The sequence below is a fragment of the Alligator mississippiensis genome, chromosome 1 (assembly GCF_030867095.1).
Source record: "Alligator mississippiensis isolate rAllMis1 chromosome 1, rAllMis1, whole genome shotgun sequence".
NCBI classification, from domain to species: Eukaryota; Metazoa; Chordata; order Crocodylia; family Alligatoridae; genus Alligator; species Alligator mississippiensis.
In genome coordinates this window covers 40,664,119-40,672,404 of record NC_081824.1, presented here as the reverse complement: position 1 = coordinate 40,672,404, position 8,286 = coordinate 40,664,119, and positions in this window count along the sequence as shown.

Sequence of the window (8,286 nt, the reverse complement as noted above, 5' to 3'; positions counted from 1 at the left end):
CTCCTCCCCTCCCGTAAAACAAAACCACATGGAGGAACTGGGGAACCTGAGATGTTGTGAATTCAGTTAAAATGCCCCCTGTTTGGTTTGGAGCAGGGCCTCAAACGTAGGAGATTACATGGACTACTGGGCTATAGGGTATTCAATAAGGCTCTGTCATTGAAGCTACTTTATTTTGTATAAAATACTTGACTATTCATTAGAAGAGGAAGCAGTCTCACAGGTGAGTGTCCTAGGCACCAAGGTATGCCATTCTTGCTATAGTCCAATGAATATTAAATAAGGTCACCCTTCTGTGTAAAGAGGATACAGTTGGGGAGAAGAAATTATGTACCAGATGTTAAAATAACAAAAACCAGCAAGGTGATAAAGGGGAGTGGGGGTGGGTAGGAATAAGCAGCTGGTTGCATCATATTAAAGTTGATGTTTTCCGTACTAATGTGCCAATATTACTTTTTCATTTAGCCATGCACTATATGATACTTGTTGCAAGAAAGGTGTGCAGTCAGCATAGAGGGGGCTGTACATAAGAAGGCCTTTGTCATTAGCAGCTCCCAGTAAGAAAAAGTGACAATTACTGTCTTGTGTGTCAGCATAATTAGTAGTGAACTGAAAGGTGGGGAGAAGTCCTCACTCTCAAAGTAGCTTTGGTCTACAACCATTGCTTGGGCAGAGGGAAGTATGATTGACATATCTTAATTGCACCTATCCCATTACTCCTTTAATCTTGAACAATGTGGAAGAAGAGATCATTCAAGTAGAGAGACTATGTAAAGATTAAATATGACTAAGTGAGTTTAGAATTTAGTATTAGTTTTTTCACGCCTCAGGAGTTGGTATCATGATTTAGAGTTAAATGCAAAGTGATTTACTATCCTTGAAGTACAAAAATCCCTTAGAATATGTAGCTGAAAACGTTATTTTCATATTTTAAAAATAATTTATACATAAACCTGGGAAAACATTCAACCACTTCTGTTTTGCTAAGTCTTAGTAGAATAATGTCTGAGCGCCAGTGACACAGATCCATTACACATGGCAAACATTTTAGGATAGGCACTGGTAGGCACAAGTACAAATCCATACTTTGTACAAAAGAAAGGGCAACGTGTTTGAATGAACATAATGCTGGTGGTGATGGCAATCCCTCAATTTGAGGATGATCTCTACCACAACTCACTAATGGTTCTTGAGATACCTGCATCCAATGATTTTGTGACCTGATCGTAGAAGGCTATCGGGTTGGTCTGACAGGACCTGCCCTTAATGAACCCATCCATGCTGGTTGCCCTTAAACATCCTCCCCCCTGCTAGTCCCTCCCAGATATGCTCCTGGATAGTTTTTTCAAAGAGCTTCCCCAAGACCAAAGTAAGACTAATGGGCCTATAGTTGCCTGGGTCCTCCCTGCTCCCTTTTTTGAAGATGGGGACCACATTGGCCTTCCAGTCTTCTGGCACCTGGCCAGAGCACCATAAGTGCTTGTAAAGCCATGCCAGGGGCCCCACGATGACCCCTGCCAATTCCCTAAGCACCCTAGGGTGGAGAGCGTCTGGACCTGCTGATTTGAATACGTCTAGCCCCTCCAGAAGTTCCCTAACTTGGTCCTCCCTTACCCTAGGCCTGGCGGAGTCACTCCTGAGTCTGTCCTGAATCCCGGTGGGGGAGATTTTTCTAGAGGCATCATTGGTGATACCTCTCCCGATGACAACAGTAGGTCACCCATGTTTCACATCTGTAGAGGAGAGTGGGGATGCTGATTGCTTTGTAGACCTGGTTCTTGTTGTCTTTTGGAGATCACAATGAATGAAGACATGCTGAAGCAATTTCCCAAAGGAAGCACTTGCATGCTGGATCCTGTGCTGGATCTTCTCATCAACGTTCATTTTCTGAGAGAAGTGGCTACCAAGATTGGGGAAGTGCTTGACTACTTCCAGGGGTTTGGGTTGTAGCCGTGTTGGTCTAAGGACATAGGCAGACAAGGTTCCTTGGGTGAATTTGATATCTTTTATTAGACCAACCCAAATGGTTGGAGAATAGTTATTAAGCAAGCTTTCGGGTTCAAAAACCCTTCGTCAGGCTAAGGAAGCTGCAGCAGTTGCTGTGTGCTCTTCCTGGATGGAATGAAAAGTAAACAAGCCAGGGGCTGGGCTGGGGAGTCGGTTGCCAGGCAGATTATAATGTATCAAAAATCCAATGTCTATGTTTAGTCCCTGATCTCTAGTATCCAGCAGGTTGATGAAATGGAGCTCATAGGCTCGTCTCTGGGAAGTGTTGTGTAAGTTTCCCTTGAGGATCAGGACTGAGAGATTGGAGAGAGAGTGGCCCTCCTGTGAGAAATGTGCCCCCACCGGTAGTTGGGTGTTTCTGTCTTTGATGGATTTCCGGTGTGCATTCATTCTGGTGCGCAGTTGTTGTTTGGTCTCTCCTACATATCTTCCATCAGGGCATTTGATCCATTGGATGAGGTATATTACATTTCTGGAGGTGCAGCTGTAAGATCCTGGGATGCTGATGGCTCTGTTGTGGGATGTAGTAATAGTGGGGGTGGTGGAGATGTGTTGGCAGGTTTTGCATTTCTTGTCCTGGCATGGTCTGGATCTATTCGGTGTGTTCTGGGCTTGAGGAAGTTTGCTTCTGGTGATGAGGTTGGCGAGGTTCGGTGCTTGTCTGAAGGCTAGGATGGGTGGCTCTGGGAAGATCTTTTTAAGAATAGGGTCTCTGTCTAGTATGGGTTGCAATTTTGTGAGGATTTTCCGTACAGGTTCAAGGGATGGGTGATGCGTCATAACCAGCAGTGTGCGATTTGTGGGTGTTTTTCTTCTGTACTGCAGCAGTTCTTCACGTGGTATCCAGGTGGCTCTTTCAAAGGTGCGATCTACCTCTCTGGAGGAGTGTCCTTGCTGGGTGAAAGCCTTTTTAAGATTGGTGAGGTGGCAATCCCGGGTGTTCTCTTAGGTACAGATGCATACAGACCACAGTATACAAGAAACCCACAGACCAACATACATATCTGCACAGAACCAGCAATCACCCGAAATACACCAAAAAAGCTGTGATATACAGCTAAGCCCTCAGGTACCACCGGATTTGTACTGAAGAGAACACACGGGATCATATCAATTGCCCCATGGGATGGTCTGAAACTACACTGAGATTCCAGCAGGACTTTCTCAGCAAGAGACAGAACATGGATCAGGAGGATGCAGACAAGGATTTTCCCTGATACGGAAAGGATTTCCCACCCATAGACTTACCCCCTTTTTTGAAGATAATCACAATGTTGGCATTCCTCAGGTCCCCAGGAATCTATTTGTTGTTCCAAATTCAAAAAATTCCCCATTCTTGGGGTAATGAGACTCCCCATTCATAGAGTCTCATTACCAGTTGCTCACCACCATCATTCTTTTTTTTTTTCTGAATGAATATAATGCTAGTGTAGGGGGGATACAGTGTTGTCCAATACTTTATTTACTAGAGGTGCACCGATGCATCGAATTGGTGCCGATTTATAAAGAAAATTGACTGTATCAGAAATCTTTTTTTTTTTTTCCTGATGTGGCTGATAATTTGTGAATAAGTGCTCCGTGCACACACACAGCCGCAGCACAGCACATGGGTAGCAAGGAGCACAACCTGGCAGCGTGGAGAGCTGCATCCAGCTGGTAAATCTGTTGTGGTGGAAGAGGGAGGGAAGGGGCATGGGGTATGGGGGTAGATGGAGGCCCCTGTGGTGAGGGAGGGAGTGGGGTTGGGGCAGAGGCTGGGGTAGGTGCTGCCAGCCGGGGTGGGGTGGGGTGGGGCAAGGGATGGAGCCATGGCTTACATCGAGGACATGGTGGGAGTGGATCCTACTGCTGTGAGCACCCCAGGAGGGCACGAGGGGGGCGTGTGCCCCCAGATCTGTGTGTGAGGTACAGACAGGCTGCAGCTGCGGGCTGGGGCTGCGCTGGGCTCTTCCTGGTGGGGGCTGGGCTGCACTCAGGCTAGGGCAGGAGGTGGCACTGAGGGCAATGGGGGGGCTACAGTGAATTTTGAGGTAGCTGCAGCCCTCCCCACCCCAGATCTTTCCTCCCAGCACTGCATGCCCCAAGCGCAACCCAGCCCAGCCCCTGCCAGGAAGAGCCTGGTGCAGCCTTGGTCCCAGCCTGCAACTGCAGCCCATCTGCACCCCATGCCACCCCATGCGCAGGTCTGGGGGCACCTGCCCCACTTGTGCCCTCCTGGGGTCCGCACAGCAGCGGGAGCTGCCCCCCACCCCTGCATCCCTGAGAAAAGCCATGGCTCCATCCTGTGCCCCACCCCAACCCAGCTGGGCAGTGCCTGCCCCAGTTCATACTGCAGCCCCACTTCATCCTTCACTGCAGGGGCCTTAATCTACCCCCACCAACACACCCCTATCTTTCCCCTGCCCCTTCCACCGCAACCTGCTTACCAGCCAGAAAATACTCTTTAAGCTGCCGGGCTGCGTATAAGATTGCCTGCATACCCTGGGCAGGGATGTGCAGGCAGTGGATCGTGGCTCTGCCCCAGCTCCGGACCGTGATGTCACCACTGCAAGGAGCCAGGCAGAGCCACTATCTGCTGCCTTCACCTCCCTGCCCAGCACGTGCAGGCTGCAGATCACAGCTCTGTCTTGGCTCTGGAGGGCACCACCACAAGCTCCCAGCCTGGTTCTGGAGCAGCTCCCTGCCCTGCTCTGCACCCTGCAACAGGGGTGGTGCTAGAAGGGTATTGGGGGGAGGGGGGAGCTATAGCCACCCCAAAATTCCTTGTAACCCCCTGTAGCTACCCCTCCCAGTGCTGCCGCTGCTGCCTGTGGTGACAGCTGAGCCCACCCTGCTTCTGCCCGCAGCACAACTTCCCCTTACCACCACCCCCTCACAACTAGGAAGAGACTGGCACTGTTGCTGCCTGCCAGCATTGCTAGGGCCAGTCGCTGTGGAAACCCCAGCCCCTGCCATCACTGCAAGGCTGCTGCTGGGATCTCCATGGAAACTGGCCCCAGCTATGTGGGCAGGGGCTGCTGGGAAATTAATTCTACTGCCGGCTGGATCTGGCCTGCAGGCCACATTGCCCACCCCTGGGCTATGTGGTTAGTACATCTCACAGAAACTTAGACGTACAAGTAACTTAGATTCATAGGTTGTAGAGTCGGAAGGGACCACAATGGATCATGGTGTCCGACCCCCTGCCCCTGGCAGGAAAGAGGACTGAGGTCAGATGACCCCAGCCAGGTGACTATCTAGCCTCCTCTTGAAGACCTCCAAGCTAGGTGATAGCACCACCTCTCTTGGAAGCCCATTCCAGATCCTGGCCACCCTCACTGTGAAAAATCTCTTCCTAATATCTAACCTAAATCCACTCTCAACCAGTTTACACCCATTATTCCTAGTCACTCCCTGGGGTGCCTTAGTAAACAGCGCTTCCCCTATTCCCCGTTGACCTCCCCTAATAAATTTATAGGCGGCCACAGGATCTCCTCTCAGCCATCTCTTGTGAAGGCTGAAGAGATTCAGCTCTTTCAACCTCCCCCCATAGGGTCTGTCACAAAGGCCACTAATCATGCGAGTGGCCCTCCTCTGGACCCTCTCGAGATACCCTGCGTCCCTCTTGAAGTGTGGCACCCAAAACTGGACACAGTACTCCAACTCCGGCCTGACCAGTGCTGCAGAGGGGGAACATCGCCTCCTTTGATGTATTAGTTATGAACCTGCTAATGCACGACAAGGTACGATTGGTCTTGTTGGTGGCCTCGTTACACTGCTGGCTTATGTTCGTCTTGGAGTCAATCATGACTCCAAGATCCTGCTCTGCCTTCGAGCTGCTGAGAAGGACACTCCCCAACCTATAGGTGTGCTGGGGGTTCCTTCTTCTCAGGTGGAGTACCTTACATTTATCTTCATTAAATTGCATCCTATTTCTCTTTGCCCATTGATCCAACCTGTCTCGGTCAGCCTGAATCTGCTTCCTGCCCTCTGGTGTACTAACTTTGTCCCATAACTTGGTATCATCAGTGAACTTGGAAAGGGTGCTCTCCACACCCTCGTCCAAATAGCTGATGAAGATATTAAATAATATTGGTCTGAGGACCGAACCCTGCAGGACCCCACTGCCCACCTCCCTCCAGGCCGAGAAGGAACCATCTACCACCACCCTCTGGGTGCGGTCCCTAAGCCAGTTGGCCACCCACCTGACCGTGTAGGCGTCTACTCCACAGTCTGCTAGCTTCCCAATGAGGATAGGGTGCGAAACTGTGTCGAAGGCCTTCCTAAAGTCCAGGAAGATGAAATCAGCCTCGGCTCCCGCGTCCAGGCAGTGTGTGACCTGGTCGTAGAAGGCTACAAGGTTTGTCAGGCAGGATCTACCTGTGACAAACCCGTGCTGGTTTCCCCTCAGCATCGTTTCCCCTGCTGGGCCTGCACAAATGTGTTCTTTGATTATTTTCTTTAGCATTTTCCCAGGAATAGAGGTAAGACTGACTGGTCTAAAGTTACCCGGCTCATCCCTTCTCCCTTCCTTGAAAATGGGCAACACATTGGCCCTTATTTGCCCTCTTCCTTATTTATCCCTCAAATAACTTATTTTATTATTTTCAAAGGCAGGAATTGATCACAGGCTTGTTATAACATATGCTAATACTCTAGTCTAATTATAGTACTTCTGATTTTGTCTTTAAAACTTGAATTTAAAAAATCACTTACATAAACAGAATTAATTGAAGGTAGGTTGAATAACTCCAAGGAAATAACCCTTTTGCCTTAAATTAAGACAAATGTTTATAGGAATAGAAGATTTTAAGGACCCAAGGATATAAATTCAGCAAGAAGAATACAAGGTTTTTGGTGTTGCAAAATGAGTAAATGAGACGCATTGGATTGTGTATTTGGATCCTATTATTTCTGTAGCTCACACTTAAATATGATCTGTATAGTGCAGGGGTGGGAAATTATTTTGGCTGGAGGGCAAAATAAAGTCTTACTCTTCTTCTATAGTGTGTGGGGTGTGGTTGGGGGTTGGCGGTACATGTATGGTGAGGTGTGGGTGGGTGGCGAGGTGTGCGGTGCCCAGCTGTGTGTAGCTCAGGCCGGCACTATACTCAGGGGTGAGGAACACGGCGTGCCTGGCCTCCCTCTATTTTTGGGACTCTGTGTAGGGTGTGTACAGCTCCTGCACTTGCATGGCACTGGGGGAAGCCCTGCACTGGAGCCAGCTGCCTTGGCTGCCCCCTTTGCTGCCTTCGCTGCCCCCTTTGCTGCCTCTGCCCCCTTGGGCGTGGGCTCCATGCTGGTGCCAGTCCCAGCCCCATGATCCTGTCCAACTGCAGCTTCCCCCCTCCCCCACCACTTCCCTACCTGCTGACCAGAGCAAGCAGGATGCAGGGGAAGCCGAACAGGTCCGAGCAGTAACAGGTGCCTCTGCAGAAGCTGTGTGCTGGCTGGGCTGGGCTGGGCTGCCCATGAGGGTGGGAGTGAGGTGTAATAGGGTATGTTGGGAGTGGGGTGTATACGTGGGTGCCTTGCTCCCACTCTTGTGGGCGGAAGGGCTGGGCGGGGTGCCTGTGGACTGCATGGTGGGTGCCCATGGGCTGCACGGAAGTACCTGGTGAGCCACATCTGGCCCACGGGCCGTAGTTTGCCTGCCCCTAGGTAGGTCCCATAGAGTATTCTGCTTGTCTTCCTCCTTTTGTTACAAGGGGCTCTGATTCAGTGTGCATATGTGCATATATGTGTGTATATCGGGGTGGGCAATTATTTCAGGCAGAGGTCCGCTTACTGAGTTTTTTGGCAAGCCATCGAGGGCCGCATGACAGGCAGCCGGTGGCAGATAAGTATTTATTTTCTAAATTGTTTAGGGGCCTCCTGAGAACAAGGGCTTTCTTGGCCCTTATGTTTGTGCACCTATGTCAGGGCTTTATCAACTGCTCCACCATAACTTCCATGTACATGCTTTTGCCCAAGGCTGACAGCAGTCCTGTGTAGTTTAAACCTTATTTAAAGAGTGGATTACCCATCATTCTGTATCAGGTAAAAGGGTGCATGTCAGCCTCTAATACAGAGTAATAAAGTCCCATCTTTTCTCTTTTGATAACTTGTTTGTGTGCACTTGCAATCCTGTCAGTCAAACCTAGGACCTAGTGATTTTGCAGTACACTGATAAATAGGGCAGGATGTGTTTGATGGAATCTGAGAAGTGACCTAACTAGCTCTTTGAAGTGTTTCTTCTTCCTAGCTAGCATCTTTTGGGGCCAGAACGAGTTTGCGCCAGTTGTTTTCTGTTCAGCTAGT